Source organism: Cervus elaphus, chromosome 8, assembly GCF_910594005.1.
Source record: "Cervus elaphus chromosome 8, mCerEla1.1, whole genome shotgun sequence".
NCBI lineage: Eukaryota > Metazoa > Chordata > Mammalia > Artiodactyla > Cervidae > Cervus > Cervus elaphus.
In genome coordinates, this window is record NC_057822.1 from 4,074,150 (window position 1) to 4,098,656 (window position 24,507).

General features: G+C 45.4%; 1 long non-coding RNA gene across 1 annotated transcript; it reads left to right on the plus strand.

Moving 5' to 3' along the window:
• Positions 1-393: 393 nt before the first annotated feature.
• Positions 394-15,035, plus strand: LOC122698938. The gene is made up of 3 exons (XR_006342459.1): positions 394-544; positions 6,971-6,990; positions 15,026-15,035. It is a non-coding gene; the product is annotated as an uncharacterized LOC122698938 (long non-coding RNA).
• The last annotated feature ends 9,472 nt before the right edge of the window (positions 15,036-24,507 follow it).

Here is a 24,507-nt window from a genome sequence, read left to right on the forward strand (position 1 = left end):
TTGTTAACTGCTGCATCCTCAGTATTTAGCCCAGTACCTAGTATATAGTAGGTACTCAATAAATACTTGTTGAATAAATAAACAAACTCAATCCAAACTCACTCGCAATAGGGGAAGCCTTTCTACGTTGACCCAGAGATGGTCATCCAGTCTTTGCTTGAATGGTTTCCCTTGCCACTGGTTCTACTTTCTTGAGCTTTTGTCCATTTTGAGAGAGAGGCTGAATATAGAGTCCTTCTGCACGCCTCAACAACATCGTTTGAGTTCAGCAAGTCATTAGCTACCTAATTCTGATGAAAGGAAGGAAAGAAATTTGGTGGCTAGAAAGGGTATAGGGCTGGGCGCGGTGGCGTGCGCCTGTAATCCCAGCTACTCGGGAGGCTGAGGCTGGAGGATCGGTGAGCTCAGGAGTTCTGGGCTGCAGTGCACTATGCCGATTGGGTGTCCGCACTAAGTTCAGCATCAATATGGTGACCTCCCGGGAGCGGGGGACCACCAGGTTGCCTAAGGAGGGGTGAACCGGCCCAGATCGGAAATGGAGCAGGTCAAAAACTCCCGTGCTGATCAGTAGAAAGGGTATAGGGTCAAATGAAGTGCTTTTCCTAGAGGTGGAAGGGAATTGTCTATATGCGAGGCAGATGGGATGGAACCTGAAGAGAGAACAGACTGTGGACACTGGGGAGGAAGGGACAAACATAGGACCCATTGTGGGACCTTGTGCGGCAGGGTGGCTGACCTTGGCTCAGTCCCAGCCAGTCGTGATGGTCTCCTCCTCCTTGCCAGGGACTGGCTTGGGAATGAACACATGATCCACTTCTGACCAATGAGCTGGGACAGAAGGTCTGCAGAGGGGCTTCAGGGAAGTCCTCTCTTAAGAAGCACAGACTAAAAGAGATGGTCCTTTTTATTCCCCTGACAAATGCAGGAGTTAGCACTACTGTCAGGCACAGCTGGTTCTGGTACCATTAGTTTCAAGAAAAATTCTGGAATTTGAGTCTCATGGACTGCCTTGGCTCACATATCCATCCCTGAGCTAATTACTGAAGCCAGGGGAGGCAAAACATCTGCTAGTCAAGAAGAGAGCAAAAAACTGGCTTGAAACTCAACATTAAATAAACTAAGATCATGGCATCCAATCCCATCACTTCATGGCAGATAGAAGGGGGAAAAGTGGAAATGGTGACAGATCTTATTTTCTTGGGCTCCAAAATCACTGCAGACAATGACTGCAGCCATGAAATTAAAAGACCCTTGCTCCTTGGAAGGAAAGCTATGACCAACCTAGACAGCATACTAAAACAGCAGAGACATCACTTTGCCCACAAAGGTCCCTATAGTCAATGCTATGGCTTTTCCAGCAGTTTTATACAGATGTGAGGGTTGGACCATAAAGAAGGCTGAGCACTGAAGAACTGATGCTTTTCAATTGTGGTGCCGGAGAAGATTTTTGAGAGTCCCTTGGACAGCAAGGAGGTCAAACCAGTCAATCCTAAAGGAAATCAACCCTAAATATTCATTGGAAGGACTGATGCTGAAGCTCCAATACTTTGGCCACCCAATGTGAAGAGCCAGATCATTGGAAAAGACCCTAATGCTGGGAGAGATTGAAAGCAAAAGGAGAAGAGGGCAGCAGAGGATGAGATGTTAGATAGTATCACCCACTCATTGGACATGAAGTCAAGCAAACTCAGAGAGATGGTGGAGGACAGAGGAGCCTGGCATTCTACAGTCTATGAGGTTGCAAAGAGTCATACATGACTTAGCAACTGAACAATAACAGCAAGCCAAGAAGAAATGACACACCCGCTATTAGACATGTACGAGGAGATGGGAGCCCAGAGATCAAGGTGCAGTTCAGTTCAATCCAACAGATAACAGCTGAGTGCCTTCTATGTAACAAGCACTCTTCTGGGCGCTGTTACCTAAGGAAGGAGGGATGACTTCTCAGCATCCATTCTACCAACCATAAGACAAGTTAGAGAGACAGGAGCTCTGAGGTTACAAATGATATCTGAACAAGTTATAATCAACACAGTCATGTTCCCTAATTCGTGGCTTGTGTTACAACCAAGCCAGTTGTTGGCAGTTGTGAAATGGGCCACAGTTTACTTTCTTAGCCTAGAAACCTACTGACATTGACCCAGTTGTCTGTGTTCTTCAGGCTATGCCCATTAGTATTTAAATGTATTTGGCTAATTTGATCAAGTGATATGTTTCTAGCTTGCAATGACAAAATATAAGCAGAGTTTTTACGAGCCAATAACTCATTCAGTTACAAGTCATTGAAACTCAACTCAGGCTAAAGACCAAGGTGCACCCAGGAGGAGTCTAGAGTACAAATTTAAGGGTACTCATTCTAAGGAGCATACAAGCAAGCCTGCCTTGCTGCACTCCTGGTCAGACCCAATTCAAACTACCTTAAGCCAAAATAGAAAATTATAGACTGAATATTCTAAGCAGAAGAAGCACATGGTGAAGCCGGTCTCTAGGACACATGGATCCAGGGCTCAACTGCACCAGCATTTGCTAATTCTATCCTTTTCTCCACTTCCTCTCTCCCTTCTCCTTTCTGCTGCTTTTCTCTGCCTTTTCACTTCCGTCTCTAACCACCATTAGTCTTTCTCCTTTCAGTTAGATCACAGTTGCAAGGAGCATTAGGCTAAGGTCTTCATTTTGCAAGAAAAACTGGCACAGGTGAGGCAAAGGAGGGGACGATGAAGGGAAAAAAAAATCTCAGGGAAGACTTCCCATTGGCTAGCCTGGGTCACATGTCTGTGCCTGGACCAATCACTGCGACCAAGGATAATATAATTGCCCGATCTGGGACATGTGCTCACCCCTGTGGTCTAGAGGCTGAAGGTTGGGACCACAAGAGAGGAGGGTCTGGTGGGCAGACAAAGACAACTCTTACTATTTTAAATCTGAGACACTCTAGTCTTTGTTATTTTTCTATTGAAACAATTATTTTTGAACAACATAGCTTGATAACCTGAGGTTTCTAAAAATTGCACCAACTGACTTACAGAAAAATAGATTCCACCCTGGATCAGGAAAAGGTAGTGGCAAAAAAGACTGAAAAGATACATTAGAGCCAGATCATGGAGGTCCTTTCATTATTTCAGTAAATCTGTGTCCAAAGCCTTAGGTACCAGGAACTGTGGAATTTGAACTCTCTTCTGTAAGCAGCAAGGTGCTTTTGAGCAGAGGCATGTCAGAATAAAATAAACTGCTGAAAAGTCACCAAACGATGTGACCGTCAGCTGTCAAGGCTGGAAGAGAAATAACACACCCATGTGCTAGAAAGGACTGCAGATAAATCTCTGGCTCAAATCTGAGAGAGACAAGGTGGGGGAAAGACCACTAAGGCAACCCATCAGCTGAAAAATCCAAGTATCTTCAGCATTTACCACCCAGCAATCCCTTGGTCTGTGAGCAACTTGGAACTCGTTGCTTTCACGGCCTTGAGTTTGCAGCCCACAGGCTGAAAGCCTTGCAGTAAACTCATCTTTCTGTTTTGTTGTGTTTAGCGGACAGACTTTGGTTTGTCCAGAATGGATACACTGAAAGATCATCAGCCCCGACAGTATGTAGTAGTACAACCATGCTGACGAGGATGCTGAGGCTCTAAGGGGGCCACAGAGCCAGAAAGTGATGGAGCCTGGATGCGAAGTGAACCCAGGCGGTGCCACTCCAGAAGCCACCCTCTTTAACTCACCTGCCGCCCAGCGCAGGGAAGCCCCTCAAGATCCTTCTGCCTGGAACCAGGTGCTGCGCTGTGCTTAGTCGCTCAGTCGTGTCCGACTCTTTGTGACCCCGTGGACTGTAGCCCGCCAGGCTCCTCTGTCCATGGGATTCTCCAGGCAAGAACACTGGAGTGGCTTGCCATGCCCTCCTCCAGGGGATCTTGCCAACCCAGGGATCAAACTCAGGTCTCCCGCATTGCAGGTGGATTCGTTACCATCTGAGCCACCGGAGAAGCCCAACAATATTGGAGTGGGTAACCTATTCCTTCTCCAGGGGATCTTCCCTACGCAGGAATTAAACCGGGGTGTCTCTAATGGGAAAGCCTGCACTTCTTCAGGGAGGAAATATGAGCAGGAGTCCAAGGCCAGGAAGATTCTCTCAGGTCTCAGGCTCAGCTACTAATGAATATTGACAGGGAAAAAAAGAGAAATCTCACTATTCCTTGATTCTAAAACATACTATCAATTTAATTGCAAGTAGGGAAAGAAAGGGTCTCCCTGGGGGCTCAGCAGTAAAGAACCCACCTGCCAATGCAAGAGACTCAAGTTCAATCCCTGGGTCAGGAAGATCCACTGGAGAAGGAAATGGCAACCCACTCCAGTATTCTTGCCTGGAGAATCCCATGGACAGAGAAGCCTGGCTGGTTACAGTCCATGGGGTCACAAAAGAGTCAGACAGGGCTTAGCGAATAAACAACAAAGGGAAATAAACATTTCATTGAATATATGATTGACGATGAAAAAAAATCCTGATTTCAGAAACATTATAACAGGGAAAATGTGCACCTTTGGTTAAGAGAATGGAGTACATAGTCCAAAATGTCTTTGAGAAACTTGTTAGAGATCTTTTCTTAAATGTTCCTCAAATGTACATAGTGTGGCCAATCTTTTCTGTAAAAGAATTTAAAGCTGGGTTCTTTGATTTCCACCCCCACCGACAACTGTGCCAGAGCTAATCACTCCCTGCCTGCCCGTGCCTAACGCTCGCCTCTTCCAAGCCACGGAGTAATTTGTGTCTTTCCTTATCTCCCTGAAAGGTTCCGGGCAGGAGAAAGCGGCTCGCCGCCTAAATCACCTCCTAGACGCCTCCAACGTTCCAGCCCAGGACCTGGCACGCAGTGGGCTTTTAGCGAACATTTCCTGAGGGGTCACATGAGTGAATCCAAGAGTCAGTAAAGGCAAGAGCAGGTGAAGAGTGACCCCTACACCTGTCACGTCCTCAGCCCGAAGACGGGTGTGTGTGCACTACACCTGTTACAACCTGAGCACGTCTCCAGAGGTTTGAGCATCAAAGGCAGAAGGAGCGGAAGACAGACCTCCTTTCAAGCACGGGGGGTAGGGAGAAGCATTGGTTATGTGACCTTGTAGAAAAGAGATGCTTTCACCCTGGGCGGGGGGTGGGGTCCAGCCTCTGACCCTGCTATTGCCAAAATCCTCAATGTCTCATCAATTCTGGAAGGAAATCTGGTGCTGCTAAGCTCACCTTCCCCCTCCTCGACTCACAGGAAGAAGGCAGGACACATTTTCTCCCCCAAAATATGCAGAATGGCGGTTGCCATGAGCACTGGGATCCGCATGTTACTTGACATCCGTTTTTTTAGAAGTTGGGTTGCCATGGTAACAAAATACCATTTGCCAGACTGAAGATACATCTCTGGCTCAAATCTGAGAGAGACGAGGCTCTTTCTAGACATCTCCTGGAGTGGCGGGGCGGAACCAAGCCTCCCACCTCGGGGACTCTGATAAACATCAAAGAATTAAATTAAAGTGCACTGAAGCAGCCTGGGGAAAAGAAAAAAAAAAAGGCTGATGGAAGGGAAATGAAGCTCCCATCAGGCTGCCTGGATTGGGGAGCTGCCCAACACACTCCCCAAAGCCAGCCCAGGCCGCTGCTAACACTGCCTGGCACACTGAGGCAGGTGATTTCAAACAGAGTCGCTGTTGCTGGTGGCACAGATCTCAAGGGCAGGCAAACACAGTCACAGCCAAAACAACAGATGTTCATTCAAGAAAATATTTATTGTGCATCTACTATTAGCCACGAATAGCCCTAGGCACTGAGGATACAGGCAAAAATCCTTCCTGAGGAGTCCAGATCCTCAAGGAGACAGCTGATGAAGTATTAATAATATGTGGTTTATTAGAAGGTGGGCTAGGTGAGGGGACTAAAACTACCCCACTCCAAAGTTGTTCACATCCTAATCCCTGTGAATTTGTGAATACATCACTTTATGTGGCAAAAGGGATTTTACAGATGTGATCAAGTTAAGATTTTATTGTTGTTTAGGCGCTAAATTGTGTCCGACTCTTTTGTGATCTCATGGACTGTATCAAGATTGCCTCAGACATGCAGATGACACCACCCTTATCGCAGAAAGTGAAGAAGAACTAAAGAGCCTCTTGATGAAACTGAAAGGGAGAGTGAAAAAGTTGGCTTAAAACTCAACATTCAGAAAACTAAGATCATGGCATCCAGCCCCATCACTTCATGGAAAATAGATGGGGAAACAGTGGAAACAGTGACAGACTTTATTTTGGAGGGGGAGCTCCAAAATCACTGCATTTGGTGGCTATAGCCATGAAATTAAAAGACGCTTGCTCCTTGGAAAAGTTATGACCAACCTAAACAGCATTTAAAAAGCAGAGACATTACTTTGCCAACAAAGGTCCATCTAGTCAAAGTTATGGTTTTTCCAGTAGTCATGTATGGATGTGAAAGTTGGACTATAAAGAAAGCTGAGCATTGAAGAATTGATGCTTTTGAACTGTGGTGTTGGAGAAGACTCTTAGGAGTCCCTTGGACTGCATGGAGATCCAACCAGTCCATCCTAAAGGAGATCAGCCCTGAATATTCATTGGAAGGACTGATGCTAAAGCTGAAGCTACAATACTTTGGCCACCTGATGTGAAGAACCGACTCATTGGAAAAGACCCTGATGCTGGGAAAGATTGAAGGCAGGAGGAGAAAGGGAGGACAGAGGATGAGATGGTTGGATGGCATCACCAACTCAATGGACATGAGTTTGAGCAAGCTCCAAGAGTTGGTGATGGACAGAGAAGCCTGGCATGCTGCAGTCCATGGGATCGCAAAGAGTCAGACACACTTAAAGAAAAAAAAAGAAAAAGAAACTGGGTGGAGCAGGGTGGGAGCAGTGGAGGTGACAGGAAGGGTCAGATCCTGGACACACCTGGAGTGGAGCTGACATGAACAGTTCAGACTGGTGAAGGGTGTGAGGGAAAGAGAGCAGTCCAGACTGATGCTAAAATTCTTGGCCTGAGTAACTAACTGAGAGGCTGGCATGGCCATCCCAGTTTTTAGTCACTTGAATTTTAAGAAGTTTATCTGACGTCCAAGACTGGAGGTTAGGAAAGAGAATGGACTCAGAAATGGTCCAGGCCACAGACAGAATTTGGAAGTGAAGTGAAAGTTGCTCAGTTGTGTCCAACTCTTTGTGATCCCATGGACTATACAGTCCATGGAATTCTCCAGGCCAGAACACTGGAATGGGTACCCTATCCCTTCTCCAGTGGACCTTCCCGATCCAGAAATCGAACCAGGGTCTTCTGTATTGCAGGCAGATTCTTTACTAACTGAGCTATCAGGGAAGCCCTTAGAATTTGGAGGTGGTTAGCTAATAAAAAGGGACTTCCCTGATAGCTCAGTTGGTAAAGAATCCACTTGCAAAGCAGGAGACCCCAGTTCGATTCCTGGGTTGGGAAGATCCCCTGGAGGGGGAGCATGGCAACCCACTCCAGTATTCTCCCCATAGACAGAGGAGCCTCTCCCCAGGGACAGAGGAGCCTAATGGGCTACAGCCCATGGAGTCTCGGAGAGTCAGACACGACTGAGTGACTAAGCACAATCACAGCTTATAAAATGGTATTTCAAGCTAAGGGCCTGGATGCAACCACCAAGGGAGCATGAAGCATTTCCACCTCTCAAGGTCCAGGAGACAGGAAGAACTCAGCAGAGGAGGCTAAGACAAGTGGTCATTGAGAGAGGAGGACACCAAGTGAGGATGTAAAGGCAGAGCGTTCAGGAGGAAGAGGTGAGCTGTATCAGATGCTGCCCGGAGCCCAGGAAGGTCCGCGCTGAGAATCCACCGCTAGATACAGCAGCTTGGCAGTTGTCGGTGACCTTGAGAAGCGCAGTGGCAGCCAAAGCCGGATGTAAGCAGGTCCAAGAAAACTAGAGGGAAGAAACTGGACCTAAGAAGCAGAGAGCTCTTTTTCTCATTTTCTGTACAAAAAAGAAGCAAAGAAATAGGGATCGGCTGGAGAGATGATGTCAAATCCAGGGAGGGTTTTACTTCAGCTTGGTTTTGTGTGATGGGAGAAATGATAGCACGCTGGTACGCGGATGGGAAAATGAAACAAAAGGCAGAGGGGGTGGGTAATGATAGCACAGGATGAAGTGGGGGGCTCCCTTGGAGTGACGGCTTGAGGACTTGAACAGGGAGAGGCTCCAGGCGCCAGCGGGGGACTGGCTTTGGGCACTTGGTCCACAGCACCGAGAGGGAGGGTGAATACGACGCAGATGCTAGTGGGCGGGTGGATGTGCGGCTGAGTCTGTCTGCTCCTCATTGCCCCAGTTTTCTCGGGAAACTAGGAAACAACAGCCTGAGCGGAGAGTAAGGACAAGGAAGGAAGCGTGGGGATGTGAAGAGTGAGGAGGAGGTATGAGCTCATCAAACAGGAGAGGGAGAGAGTGAATGGACTAGGAAAATGTAGCAGAACTGCCTGGCAGGCCCAAGGGTTTACTCAAGACCAATGGTCACAGCGGACTTCCCTGGTGGTCCAGTGGTTACGAATTCACCTGCCAATGCAGGGGACAAGGGTTCGACCCCTGGTCCGGGAAGATTCTACGTGACTCAGGGCAACTAAGCACATAAACCACAGCTACTGAGTCCATGCTCTGGAGCCCACACTCTGCAACAAGAGAAGCCACCGCCATGAGGAATCTGGCCCCGAAATGAAGAGCAGCCCTCACTCACTGCATCTAGAGAAAAGCAATGAAGACCCAGGGCAGCCAAAACTTAATTATTTTAAAAAGACCAGTGGTCATGAATGTGGAGTGAGCTGTGGTTTCTGTCTTTCTCCAACCAGGCTATGCTGCACGGGTGCAGACAGGGAGTAAGCAGACAGTTGGATGGAATGAGATTTGGGATTTTGCTCAGGATAGAAATAATAACCCAGAGAAAGGGAAAGACATTTGAGGGGCTTGTGGGAGGCAGAATAATGGCCCCCTCAAAGATGCCCACATCCTCACTCTTGGAATCTCTGAATATATTAGACTAGGAGACAAAAGGGAATTAGAATAAGGTTGCAGACAGAATTAAGTTTGCTAACTAGGTGACCATGACATGGGTCTTGAAATGGGGAGGTTATCAGAGGTTATCTTGTGTGGTCTTCTCTTGTGTTGTTGGAAGAGGGTATTTGCTATGACCAGGGTGTTCTCTTGGTAAAACTCAATTAGTCTTTGCCCTGCTTCATTCTGTACTCCAAAGCCAAATTTGCCTGCTACTCCAGTATTTCTTGACTTCCTACTTTTGCATTCCAGTCCCCTATAATGAAAAGGACATCTTTTTGGGATGTTAGTTCTAGATGGTCTTGTAGGTCTTCACAGAACTATTTAACTTCAGCTTCTTCAGCATTACTGGTCGGGGCATAGACTTGGATTACCATGATATTGAATGGTTTGCCTTGGAAACGAACAGAGATCATTCTGTTGTTTTTGAGATTGCATCCAAGTACTGCATTTCAGACTCTGTTGCTGACTATGATGGCTACTCCATTTCTTCTAAGGGATTTCTGCCCACAGCAGTAGATATAATGGTCATCTGAGTTAAATTCACCCATTCCAGCCCATTTTAGTTCTCTGATTCCTAAAATGTCGATGCTCACTCTTGCCATCTCCTGTTTGATCACTTCCAATTTGCCTTGATTCATGGACCTAACATTCCAGGTTCCTATGCAATATTGCTGTTTACAGCATGGGACCTTGCTTCTATCACCAGTCACATCCACAACTGGCTATTGTTTTTGCTTTGGCTCTGTCTGTTCATTCTTTCTGGAGTTATTTCTCCACTGATCTCCTGTAGCACATTGGGCACCTACCAACCTGGGGAGTTCATCTTTCAGTGTCCTATCGTTTGCCTTTTCATACTGTTCATGGGGTTCTCAAGGCAAGAATAATGAAGTAGTTTGCCATTCCCTTCTCCAGTGGACCACGTTTTGTCAGAACTCTCCACCATGACCCATCCATCTTGGGTGGCCCTACACAGCATGGTTCGTAGTTTCATTGAGTTAGACAAGGCTGTGGTCCATGTGATCAAATTGGTTAGTTTTCTATGACTGTGGTTTTCAGTCTGTCTGCCCTCTGATGGAGAAGGATAAGAGGCTTATGGAAGCTTCCTGATGGGAGAGACTGACTGAGAGGGAAACTGGGTTTTGTTCTGATGGGTGGGACCATGCTCAGTAAATCTTTAATCCAATTTTCTGTTGATGGGTGGGGCTGTGTTCCCTGTCTGTTATTAACCTGGGGCCAAACTATGGTGGGGGCTTCCCTCATAGCTCAGTCAGTAAAGACTCTACCTGCAATGCAAGAGACCCGGGTTTGATTTCTGGATTGGGAAGATCCCCTGGAGAAGGAATAGCAACCCACTCCAGTATTCTTGCCTGGAAAATCCCATGGACAGAGGAGCCTGGCAGGCTACAGTCCATGGGGTCACAAGAGTTGGACACGACTTAGCAACCAAACCACCATCACCACCAAACTATGGTGGATGTAATGAAGAAATGGCAACCTCCATCAAAGGGGCCCATGCAGGCACTGCTACACTCAGAGCCCCCAAACCCGCAGCAGGCCACCACGACCCACACCTCCGCCCATCAGAACAAGACCCAACACAAGAAAAGACTCTACACATGGACATCACCAGATGGTCAATACCGAAATCTGATTATCTTCTTTGCAGCCAAAGATGGAGACACTCTATACAGTCAGCAAAAACAAGACTGGGAGCTGACCATGGCTCAGATTGTGAACTCCTTATTGCCAAATTCAGACTTCAGTTGAAGAAAGTAGGGAGAACCACTAGACCATTTAGGTATGACCTAAATCAAATCCCTTACGATTATACAGTGGAAGTGAAAAATAGATTCAAGGGATTAGATCTGATAGACAGAGTGCCTAAAGAACTACGGACAGAGGTTCGTGACATTGTACAGGAGGCAGGGATCAAGACCATCCCCACAAACAAAAAATGCAAAAGTGCAAAATGGTTGTCTGAGGAGGCCTTTACAAATTGCTATGAGAAGAAGAGATGTGAAAGGCAAAGGAGAAAAGGAAAGATATACCCATCTGAATGCAGAGTTCCAAAGAACAGCAAGGAGAGATAAGAAAGCCTTCCTCGGTGATCAATGCAAAGAAATAGAGGGAAACAATAGAATGGGAAAGACTAGAGATCTCTTCAAGAAAATTAGAGATACCACGGGAAATTTTCATGCAAAGATGGGCACAATAAAGGAAAGAAGCCAGACATCCTGGAATGTGAAGTCAAGTGGGTCTTAGGAAGCATCACTACGAACAAAGCTAGTGGAGGTGATGGAATTGCAGTTAAGCTATTTCAAATCCTAGAAGATGATGCTGTGAAAGTGCTGCCCTCAATATGTCAGCAAATTTGGAAAATTCAGCAGTGGCCACAGGATTCAAAAAGGTCAGTTTTCATTCCAATCCCAAAGAAAGGCAATGCCAAAGAATGCTCAGACTACCACACAATTGCACTCATCTCACACACTAGCAAAGTAATGCTCAAAATTCTCCAAGCCAGGCTTCAACAGTACATGAACCATGAACTTCCAGATGTTCAAGCTGGTTTTAGAAAAGGCAGAGGAACCAGAGATCAAATTACCAACATCCGTTGGATCATCAAAAAAGCAAAAGAATTCCAGAAAAACATCTTTTCCTGCTTTATTGACTATGCTGAAGCCTTTGACTGTGTGGATCACAACAAACTGTGGAAAATTCTGAAAGAGATGGGGATACCAGACCACCTGACCTGCCTCTTGAGAAACCTGTATGCAGGTCAGGAAGCAACAGTTAGAACTAGACATGGAACAACAGACTGGTTCCAAATAGGAAAAGGAGTACGTCAAGGCTGTATATTGTCACCCTGCTTATTTAACTCATATGCAGAGCACATCATGAGAAATGCTGGGCTGGATGAAGCACAAGTTGGAATCAAGGTTGCCGGGAGAAATATCAATAACCTCAGATATGCAGATGACACCACCCTTATGGCAGAAAGTGAAGAAGAAATAAAGAGCTTCTTGATGAAAGTGAAAGAGGAGAGTGAAAAAGTTGGCTTAAAACTCAACATTCAGAAAACTAAGATCATGGTATCTGGTCCCATCACTTCATGGCAAGTAGATGGGGAAACAATGGAAACAGTGAGAGACTTCATTTTGGGGGGCTCCAAAATCACTACAGATGGTGATTGCAGCCATGAAATTAAAAGATGCTTACTCCTTGGAAGGAAAGTTATGACCAACCTAGACAGCATATTAAAAAGCAGAGACATTACTTTGCCGACAAAGATCCATGGTTTCTCCAGTAGTCATGTATGGATGTTGAGAATTGGACTATAAAGAAAGCTGAGCATCGAAGAATTGATGCTTTTGAACTGTGGTGCTGGAGAAGACTCTTGAGAGTCCCTTGGACTGCAAGGAGATCCAACCAGTCCATCCTAAAGGAAATCAGTCCTGAATATTCACTGGAAGGACTGATGCTGAAGCTATACTTCAGCAATACTTTGGCCACCTGATGTGAAGAACTGACTCATTGGAAAAGACCCTGATGCTGGGATAGATTAAAGGCAGGAGGAGAAGGGGATGACAGAGGATGAGATGGTTGGATGGCATCACCAACTCGATGGACATGAGTTTGAGTAAACTCCAGGAGTTGGTGATAGACAGGGAGGCCTGGCGTGCATGGGGTCACAAGGAGTTGTACATGACTGAGCAACTGAACTGAACTGTGTGGTCTAGATAAGACCAAAGTAATCCCAGGGTCCTTATAAGCAGAAGAGGAAGGAAGGAGAGAGAGAACCAGAGAAAGGGCAGCATGAGAAAGACACAGCACAAGTTTGCTGGCTTTGAAGACGAGGGCAAGGGCAATGCACCAAAAGATATGGGTGGCCTCCAGGAGCTGGAAAAGGCAAGGAAACAAATCCTTCCCTAGAGCCTCTAGAAGGAACCTGGCCCTAGGGACACATTGATGTTAGCAAGTGAGCCCTGCTTCAGACTTCTAACCTCTAGAACTACAAGAGAACAGATATGCGTTGTTGTAAACTGTTAAGCTTATGGTCATCTGTTACAGCAGCAACAGGACGCTAATACAGAGACATGCAAGGAGCCAAGGGATTTCAGCTGAGGGAGGAGGAAAATGAGCAATGAGACGGAGAGAAAGGTGGCAGGATCCATGAACTGGATGCGCAGATGGGGTCAAAGCAGTGTGGCTGAACGGACACTAGAAGGTGAGTGCTTACCCTGTGGGATGCTTTAAATTGACATTATGTAGGGCTCATCTATGTATGAACCCTAGATGACGTAGAAGCTAGAAAAATGTAGAAGCTCGAACAGTGACACAAGATGACCCTAATCCCAAGGCAGGAATAGAGATGCAGACCTAGAGAACGAACGTGTGGACACAGAGAGGGGTAGGGGAGGGCGGGATGAATGTGGAGATTAGGCCTGACATAAACACAGGCCCCCAGTGGGAGCCGGCGGTGAGGCCCAGAGAGCTCAGCGCGGTGCTCCACGCTGACCCAGGCGGGTGCAGTGGCGGCGAGGGAGCCCACCAGCGAGCGGGTGTTACGTGTGCACGTAGCTGGCTCACTTCACTGTACAGCAGAAGCTGACACAACTTTGTAAAGCAATTGCACTACCAGTAAAAATAAATAAACTAAAAAACTGACATTATGTAGGGGTCGCAGGTTTTGACAATGGCAAGGTCAAGGGTATGACAGTGAGGATGAGGGCTGAGATGGGTGGAAGACAGGATCCTCAGGGGAGGGACAGGGAGGCAGGAATGTCAGAGGACCACTCCGTGGATATTGAAGCGGCCAAGGATTAAGCAGGACTGGCTGAGCCAGGAGCTCAGACCTTAAGAGAGATGGCCCCCGGGGCTGGTGGATGACTGGAGCAAAGAGAAGCATTGGTGGTGTGGTCTCGTGGCCTAGGAGACTCTAGGAAGGAAAAGGGGGTTTTCTATATGCAAAACAGAAAAAGAGACACAGATGTACAGAACAGACTTTTGGACTCTGTGGGAGAAGGCGAGGGTGGGATGTTCTGAGAGAACAGCATTAAAACAAGTATACTATCAAGGGTGAAACAGATCACCAGCCCACGTTGGATGCATGAGACAAGTGCTCAGGGCTGGTGCACTGGGAAGACCCAGAGGGATGGGATGGAGAGGGAGGCGGGACGGGGGATCGGGATGGGGAACACATGTAAATCCATGGCTGATTCATGTCAATGTATGGCAGAAACCACTGCAATACTGTAAAGTAATTAGTCTCCAACTAATAAAAATAAATGAAAAAAAAAAAGAAAGAAAAAAATTTAAAACAATTTGAGAAATTTAAATGCTGACTAGATCGTTGATGATAACAAATCAAGTATTTTAAGTACCTGGAGATGCCACTGCTGACTAAATAAACTTGGTATTTTTTAAAAAAATAAAATAAAAAAAGAAAAGGCGGTTTTGACTTGGGAGCAACAAGGACGTCTGTTCGTTTAGCGCATGTCCTGTGACATACAGCCCTTTCCCAAGCAAGACTGTAAGCTCCAGAGTAGAGGACACGCATATGCCTTATTCTCCTCCATACCCTGTGCCTACATATCAAGTGGTCAGAAATCGTTTGTTGAATGGCCGATTGAGTGAATGAAGATATAAAATAGACAACAAGGACCTGCTATGTAGCACAGGAAACCATATTCTGTATCTTATAATAACCTATAATGGAAAAGAATATGAAAAAGAAATATGTTATTTATATATTTATAAATATATATATAGCTGAATCACTTTTCTGTACACTAGAAACTAAGACAACATTGTAAATCAACTATACTTCAATTAAAAACTTTTTAGTTAAAAAAGAGTGACTATATGTGGTTGGATGAAGGAGGCCAAGCCAGAGGGATTCACAGGGTGGTTAATGTCAGTACAAAATGGAGCCGACCTTGACATTCCCTCCTCTGACCCTGCTCTGGCTCAGGGTCTGGGGGACTACAGGTGGCTCCTCTTGCCTGCATTCCTGAGATCCAGCTGTATCCAGATACCAGCCTTGGTTTAGGCTGCTCTGTTTTGCAAACATGACTTTGCTTTGCACTGGACTTTAATTTGATGGATGCACCAGCTTATCTCACAAATACAGGTGCGCTGAAGGTAATATTTTCATCCATAACCTTTGCTCCCCTCTTGCATTCATACCACTCAGTACTGAGAAAATCTGATTGTAGACTAATGCTATTCTGAAGTCGCCTTTCTGCTGAAAATCCTTCAGGGTGAATAGTAATTTTGGTCACATTCCTCTTTTTCTTTATTTCTTAGTCACAAATGCACATGCACAATTTTTCCAAAGGTTAAGAACATGCCAAACAGATTTTAGTTGTTGATCTGTCAGTTACTAGCTGTGTGGCCTTAGGGAAGTAATTTCACCTCTCTGAGTCTCTGCTCCCTCATCTGTAAGACAGGAATTATAAATAGCAGTAGTCCCTATCTCACAAAAGTAATAATGAGGGTTGGCTCTGATAAAGGAAAAGGTTTTGCATAATTCTGACCACTTAAGTAAACATTGGTTTGTTATTATTAGAAATGAATAGAGCTGAATGGATTACAAATGAAAACAGCTTCAAGAAAAGTCAAACAGTTACAGCTTCAAACAAATCTGCAGCAGACTTCTAGATGTTAATGAGCATTCTAGAGCAAACTATTCTTTAAAAAGAAGTGAAAGTGAAAGTCGCTCAGTCGTGTCTGACTCTGCTACCCCGTAGCCTGTAGCCTGCCAGGCTCCTCTGTCCATGGAATTCTCCAGGCCAGAATACTGGAGTGGGTTGCCTTCCCCTTCTCCAGGGAATTTTCCCAACCCAGGGATCGAACCAGGTCTCCCGCATTGCAGGCAGATTCTTTACCGTCTGAGCCACCATGGAAGCCCAATATGCACACACAAATGTTTACTGATTCAGCACCGAAAGGTACGCGCACACACACACACAGACACACACACACTCTTATAACTGAAATACATTCACACGGTAAATCATAGCTCATTTCTATTCATCAGTTATATAATCGTTTACAACCACCTGGATACTAAGAAAATTGTACTCTAAGAGCACTGAAAAACCTTGCCAACCTCTCTTTAAATGAAACAGTTTCCCAACCTTCCAGAGAAGCATTGTACCAAATGCTATCTACCTTTTTCAGAGAGGAAAGGCAAGCAGTCCAAGGTCACAAAATGAGTCATTGTCGGAAGTAAGACTTAAAAAACAAAAAAGTGTATGTGCTGTCCTTTAAGAATAATGTACTGACCAGCCATCAATTAAGGGTTGGCTCTAAGCTGTTTTTTTTCAGACTGGAGAGAATGAAAACTGAGTCAAATAACGGGAACACATCTCACTCAGCTATTCAGCAACTATCTTCCGAGTTCCTACTATGTTCCAGATGCCAATCAGGGCAGTGTGGAGTTAGGAGTGCAAAAGATAGACATAGAGGACTTCCCTGGGGGTCCAGCGGCTAAGGCTCCACACTCCCAATGCAGGGGGCCCAGGTTAGAATCCATGCTCAGGGCACTGGATCCCACACGCCACAGGTAAAAGTCCACATACTGCAACTAACGATCCTGCATGCCGTAACTAAGACCCGACACATAAATAAGTAAATATTTTTAATAGTAAATAACTATTAAAAAAAAAAAGATGTATTCCCTGTCCTAGGAGTTCCCGAAGCCTTGGGAGCCTTAGGAGTAGAGGAGGGCAGGAATTAAATAAATGATTGCACAAATAATGAATTGATGACTGTTGTGATACATGTTTCAAGAGATACACCCAAGGAAGTCAGGACAGTTCGTCCAGGGAACTATTTTCCTAAGAGAAGTGACTTCTAAGACGGCTTGAAAGATGAACGGGCTGGAAGAAGAGATGAGAAAGAAGAATGGGGACCAGAGGGAACAGCATGTGGAAAAGACCTGGGGGGCAAGATGGCGCTTAGAGGTTAGAGGCGCTGGGTACAGTACAGCTGAGGCCCAGAGATGGGGGCAGAGGTACCTTGTAGGGAAGCTGGGCAGGGGGAGAAGGGGGTGCAACCTGAGCTTTGGAGCCCCTGTGACAGACTGAGGATTATATTCAGTACCTTTCGGTAATCTAGGAAAACGGTACAGATGAACATATTTGAAAGGCAGAAACAGAGACACACATGTAGAAAACAAACATATGGACACCAATAGGGGAGAGGGGGTGGTGGGATGAATTAGGAGATTGGGCCTGACATACACACACTGCTCTGTATAAAACAGGTAACTAATGCGAACCTGGGCTTCCCTGTGGCTCAGATGGTAAAGAACTTGCCTGCAATGTGGGAGGTCTGGGTTCAATCCCTGGGTCGGGAAGACCCCCTGGAGAAGGGAAAGGCTACCCACTCCAGTATTCTGGCCTGGAGAATCCCATGGACAGAAGAGCCTGGCAGGCTACAGTCCATGGGGTCTCAAAGAATTGGACACAACTGAGCAACTTTCACCTCACTTCCATGAGAACCTACTATATAACACAGGGAACTCGACTCCATGCTCCGTGGCAATCTCAGGGGGAACGAAATCCAAAAAAGACGGGATATACGTGTACAACTGTTTCACTTTCCCATAGAGCAGAAACTAACGCGACACTGTAAAACAACTCTACTCCAATAAACATTTTAAAACAAAAATCCAAAGCATAGCGGCTTGAAACAAAAATAACTTTATTATCTCACAGTTTTTGTGAGTCAGGAATTGGGGAGCAGCTGCTTGGCTGCATGATCCTGATTCAGGATCTCTCACAAGGTAGATGTCAGCTGGGGCGACAATCAGCCGAAAGCTCGACTGGCGAGGAGGGTCCGTTCCCACAACGGCACCCTCACCGGGATGGTGACCTGGCGGAAGGCCTTAGCTCTTTGCCAAGTCCTCATGTGTCCTGTGTCCTCATGACATGGCAGCTGGTTCCGGCCAGCAAGAGTGATCCAGGAGAGAACAAGGCTGCTGCTGCTGCTAAGTCGCTTCAGCCGTGTCCGACTCTGTGCAACACCATAGACGGCAGCCCACCAGGCTCCCCCCGTCCTTGGGATTCTCCAGGCAACAACACTGGAGTGGGTTTCCATTTCCTTCTCCAATGCATGAAGGTGAAAAGTGAAAGTGAAGTCGCTCAGTCGTGTCCGACTCTTAGCGACCCCATGGACCGCAGCCCACCAGGCTCCTCCGTCCATGGGATTTTCCAGGCAAGAGTACTGGAGTGGGCTGCCATTGCCTTCTCCAAAAACAAGGCAGAAGCCACCCTAACCTTCGTGTTCTAGCCTCAGAAACCAGCCGGTGTAATAGCCAGAAAACCTTTCCATTACTCAGGTCGGCCCGATTCAGGGTGGAGGGGGCCACACACAGGCATGAATACCAGGAAGTAGGGTTCACTGGGACCCGCCTTAGAGGCTAGCTCCACCAGGAATGTCTTACACATCACTACCTGTCTCCAGGTGCCCCCACAGTATCCAGTTTTGAACTCATGCGTGTGTTGTCGTTCAGTTGTGTCTGACTCTTTGCAATGGACTGTAGCCCACCAGGCTCCTCTGTCCATGGGATTCTCCAGGCAAGAATATTAGCATAGGTTGCCATTTCCTCTTCCAGGGGATCTTCCCAACCCAGAGATCGAACCTACATCTCCTGTGTCTCCTGCATCGGCAGGTGGATTCTTTACCACTGAACCACCTGGGAAGCACCCACCCAATAAAATGACTCCTTTGATGAGGGAATATCCAAACCAGAAGGAATTAGTCCAACTTCTTCATCTGGCATCACCATATCCTACTGAATGGATACATAAATAAATGTGGATTAATCGACTGACATGCATTTAGGTATCTTGAGCACCATGATGAACCATCATGAGCACTGAGGAGGGGTTTCCATTCGACATGGAGAACTAAAGTCCCCACTCCTTCCCCACGCCTCCCTAAAATGACAATGACGGAACGGAAGTGGCATAAACTGACAAGGAAAAGGAAGGAGGCCATGACAGCCGCTGAGTGGTGTTGACGACATGTTAGAGGATGGAAGGAACGTGGACGGGGGAGCAAGCTCAGTGGAGCAGAAATAATGGAAACCCAAAACGAGTCAAGTCGTGTCCTGCTAAGGAGCCCCAGAAACCCAGGAACCCCACACCCCAGACATCTCTGGTGACAGCAGATCAGGTATAAAAACTGAGGATCCGTGAGAGCCTGCAGTGAAAGCCCTAGGTATTCTCCCCTCTCTGCAGCAGCCTGGAGATTCCCACCCCACCTCCTGCATCAGAAGATCGGAGCTCTCCTCTCTGGGGAGACCTACCCCAGGTGCCTCTGGCCTGAGGACTCCAGGGGTAACAGAGGGTTCGGAGGCTCCATCCGGAACAGCCAGCCCACCTACTGATCAGTGAGACCTCCAGGAGGCCCGGTCTCCACTCTGCCCCCGGAATCCTGGCAGCCGGGTTTATACACCCCCGCCCCCATGAGCAGGAGGCGGCTGGAGCTCTCCCTGGGGACCCCGGCCAGCCCAAAAGAAGAGACCTACAGATTTCAACACTGGAGGGTGGTTAAAAAAGGAAGTGAGGGACTAACCTGGTGGTACAGTGCGCGGGAGTCCGCCTGCCAATGCGGAGACTCGGGTTCGGTCCTTGGTCTGGAAGACTCCACATGCTGCGGAACATCTCTGTCCACGCTGCACTAATACCCAGACCCCGCGCTAAGCCACAGCTACCGAGCCTAGGCGCTGCAGCTACTGAAGCCCGGGGGCCTAGCCCGCGCTCCAGGACAAAAGAAGCCGGAGGACCCCAACGAGGAGTGAACCCTGTTCACTACAACCAGAGAAAGCCCTTGTGCAGCAACAAAGACCCGCTGAAACCATAAACAGGACAAAAAAAATATTTTTTTTTTTTTAAATAGAGCTGGATGGTGGTTAAAGTAGTAAAAACAGATTTGGGGGGGTCGGGGGCAAAAAACAGCAGTTAAAAAAAAAAAAGATTTTATTCAGGAATGATTGCAATAGAGAAACCTCAGGATAGAACTGGCATCGATTCCAAATACAGCAAGAACAAAGGGGCATTTCAGGGCGGGCTGGGGTGGGGGTTGTAGTATAGGTGAAAGGCAAATTACTGAGAGGAAAAATCAGAGCTAAGAGGGGATTCTAACTAAACCACAGAGGCAGACCCGAGTGATCAGCTATCAACAGGGGGAATGACGGGAGGGTGAGGAATTTGACCAGATATCATCAAGGGTGATCAGATATCCAGGGGGGATTCTGTCTACACTGACTTAACAAGATTCTTCCTAAAATTGGGTGATGCAGGATAGAACAAGGATGAGGGACAAGCATGGGGTCTGGTTGAGAAAAGGATTCAGAGGAGCCTGAGTCAAGTCTGCTCAAGGAGTCTTTTGTCGGGGTTTCTTTGTAACCTGGCTGAGCACGTCATCAGATAAGGAGGCCCACACATGACAAGTTCTGTTCATCACCCTCCATCTCCCATACACAGTGTTTCAACCAGTGTGTGAGCCTCTCAGATAGGACTTAGATGACAGTGATTATCAGACATTAGAGGAAAGCTGGAAGCATGATAGAGTTGTATATCTTTCAATAAAAAAAACAAAACAGGGAGAAAGAACTCAAGGAGCAGAGCAATGCATGAAACTGAAAAAAGAAAAAACCTTTTAGAAACAACTATAACTAGAAAACGCTAAAGATTCCACAAAAAAAAAAACCTTAGGATAAACAAATTCAGCAAAATAATCAGGTATAAAATCAACATACAAAAATCTGTTACATTTCTAGCCACGAACAATTTCTGAAAAGAAAAATTAATTTAAAAATTCCATGTACAATAGCATCAAAAAGAATAAAATACTTATGAATAAACTTCACCAAGGAAGTGAAAACTACAAAATATTTCTGGACAAAAACTAAAGACAACACAAATACAAGGCACTGAAGACCCCCGCCCGCATGGATCAGACGCTGAGACGCCAGTGCTGCCCAAAGCAGTTTATAGATTTGATACAAACCCTATCAAAACCTCAGTGGCATTTTTTTTTCCAGAAAGAGGAAAATAATCCTAAAATTCACATGGGATCTCAAGGGACCCTGAAAAAGACCAAGTTCGGAGGTCTCACACTTCCTGATTTCAAAACTTATTACAAAGCTAAAGTAACCAAAACACTGTGGTACTGGCATAAAGACAGACATATAGACCAAGAATAGAATAGAGAGGAAAACAAATGCTTGCACATACGGTCAAATGATTTTCAATAAGGGTGCCAAAGCCAATCAATGGGAAAGGGACAGTCTTTCCAACAAATGGCATTGGGAAAACTAGATATCAACATGTAAAAGAGTGATGTTGTAGCCGTACCTTATACCGTATGCCAAAACTTACACAAAAATGGATCAAAGACTTAAAAACAAGACCAAAAACTATAAACTCTAGGGGGTTAATATCCAAAATCTATAAAGAACTCCTGTGATTCAACAACAACAACAAAAGAATAATCCAGTTTTTAAATGGGCAAAAGATTTGAATAGCCATCTCTCTAAAGAAAACATACAAATAGCTAATGAGTACATGAAAAAGTGCTCAACATCACTAATTAGGGAAATGCAAATCAAAACCACAATGAGATACCACCTCACCTCCATCAGGATGGCGCCTATAAAAAAAAGAAAGAGTGAGAGAGAGAGGAAGGAAGAAAATAATGACTGTCGGTTAGGATATGGAAAAGTTAGAGCCCTGTGCAATGTAAATTGGCGCAGCCATTATGGAAAACAGTATGGTAACTCTTCAAAACATTAAAAATAGAATTATCATATGATCCAGCAATTTCACGTGCCGTTATACATCCCAAAGAATTGAAACCACAGTCTCCAAGAGATATTTACACAGCCATGTTCATAGCAACATTATTCACACTAGCCAAAAGGTGGAAGCAACCCGAGTGTCCACCAGTGGATGACTGGATACACAAAATATATGTGTGCAATGGACACTGTCCAGCCTTAAAAAGGATGTAAATACTGACACATGCTACCTCATGGTTGAACATTAAGGACATTATGCTAAGTGATATAAACCACTCACAAAGAGACAAATGCTCTGTGATCCCACTTATACGGGGTATCTAGAGCAGTCACATTCATAGAGACAGAGGGTTAAATGATGCTTGCCAGGGGATGGGGATGGGCGGATTGGGGAAGAAATGGAGTATAGAGTTTCGATTTTGCAAGATGAAAAAGTTCTGAAGATCAATTGCATGACAATGTGAATATACTTAACAATACTGAACTGTACACTGAAGAATGGTTAAGATGGTAAATGTAATCTTCCATGTGTTTTATTGCAATTAAAATTTTTAAAGCAACTATAATTCATATTTTGAGAGACACTGGAGATAATATTACATCCATGAATAAGAATAGGCTATTAAAAAAAAAGAGTAAGAAATTGCTCTTAAAATGAAAAATTATGAGAAGAGACATGAAAATCCAACTAGAAAATTTGGAAGTTAAAGTTGAGGTAATGTCCCAGAAAACAGGACGTTTTTCAAAACGGAAAATTGGAAAGAATATTTTGAAAAAGTAGAGGATCAGTCCAAGAGGTCCAACATCCAACCAAAACAGAAAAAAACAAAAAACAGAAATGGAATGGAGGAAATTAGCACACTGAAATGTCCCCAAATTGATCTTTAGATTGAGAGATTGGTTTCTACATGGACAGGTTCACCCAGTGCCCGTGATAACTGCACATTTGAAACTTTAGAGCTCTGAGAGATACTAAAAACATCCAGAGAGAAAAATCAAGTTGCACATACACAGGATCAGATGTCAGAATGTCATCTGACTCTTGAACAGCGACAATGGATCATCTCCCCAAAATTCTGAGGGCAATTTATTTCTAGCCTAGAACTCTACACCCAGCAAAACTATCAGTCAAAGCTACTGGAATACATACTCTGCCGAAAACAAGGAAATAAATTCTGGCTGGGGGGAAGCAGAATTTATTCTTCACTGTGGCATGTTGGGTCTTTAGTTAGAGCATGCAAACTGTTTGTTGCAGCATGTGGGATCTAGTTCCTTGGCCAGGGATGGAACCTGGGCCCCGTGCATGGGGAGCTTGGAGTCTTAGCCACTGAACCACCAGGGAGGTCCCTGTGTGTTTGTTTTTAATGAGGTGACTAAATAGCTCTAGAAAAGCAAAAACGTTGTCCAATAAGGAAAAATCAGATCATAACACACTTCGAGGTTCAGCTATGAACAATAGTTCCATAGTTATTAATATTATACTTAAACAATGAATACTGATGCAACAGCAATAAAATGCTATAACTAAACTGAGAGGCAAGGAGGGGAAATAATGTGTGGGATGAGATGGATGAAGGGAATTACATCTTCATCTTCCATAGAAGGGAGGCAATAGACACAGTTTCAAAAAGTGGAAAATCTGAATTCAATGTGTTATTTAAAAATAAGAAGGCATATGACAGAAGTGCCATCTAAAATGTGTAAGAGAGGGGTTGTCTTTGGAAGTGAGAACTGAGATTGGGGAAAGGATGGGGCAAATGACTGATTTTTTAATTATATGCCTACGCTAAGTCAGTTACCTGACTTCTTCACCTAATGCAAGTGTAAATATGATAGATGGGCGTCCCTGGTGGCTCAGTGATAAAGAATCGACCTGCCAGTGCAGGAGACACAGAATCGTTCTTCTGACTCGGGAAGATCCCACACGCGGCAGAGCAACCAAACCTGTGGACCACAACACCTGAGCCTGTGCTCTGGAACTCTGGAGTGGCTGCGACTGAGACCGGGCGCCTAGAGAAGCCACCGCAATAAGAAGCCCATCCTAGGCAACTAGAGAGGAGCCCCCACGGGCCACAACTAGACCAAAAGCCCATGCGGCGATGAAGACCCAGCACAGCCAAAAATAAATCAATTCTAGAAATAAACTGAAGGTAGAGATCGCTTTGTAAAAAGTTTAAATACTCAAGCAGCGGTCGGCTGTAAAAACAATTGCTTTTCTTATAAACACTTAGATTATCACTGTCATCTGTAAATCCATTTACCAAAAAACCACACATTACTTTTTTATTGCTTAGAAAATAAAATTATGCTCTAGTAAGTAAAAAAAATTAAACTGAAAAAAGAAAAAAAAATCCAACTACATGCTAGTCTATGAAGCAGCGATGGTGCTGCTTTGGAACCGGTATGCGGGACAAGAAGCAGCAGTTAGAACCAGATATGGACAACGGACTAGTTCCAAATTGGGAAAGGAGTATTTCAAGGCTCTATTTTGTCACCGTGCTTATTTAACTTCTATGCAGAGTACATCATGTGAAATGCTGGGCTGGATGTAGCACAAGCTGGAATCAAGATTGCTGGAAGAAATATCAACAACCTCAGATATGCAGAAGACACCACCCTAATGGCACAAAGCAAAGAGG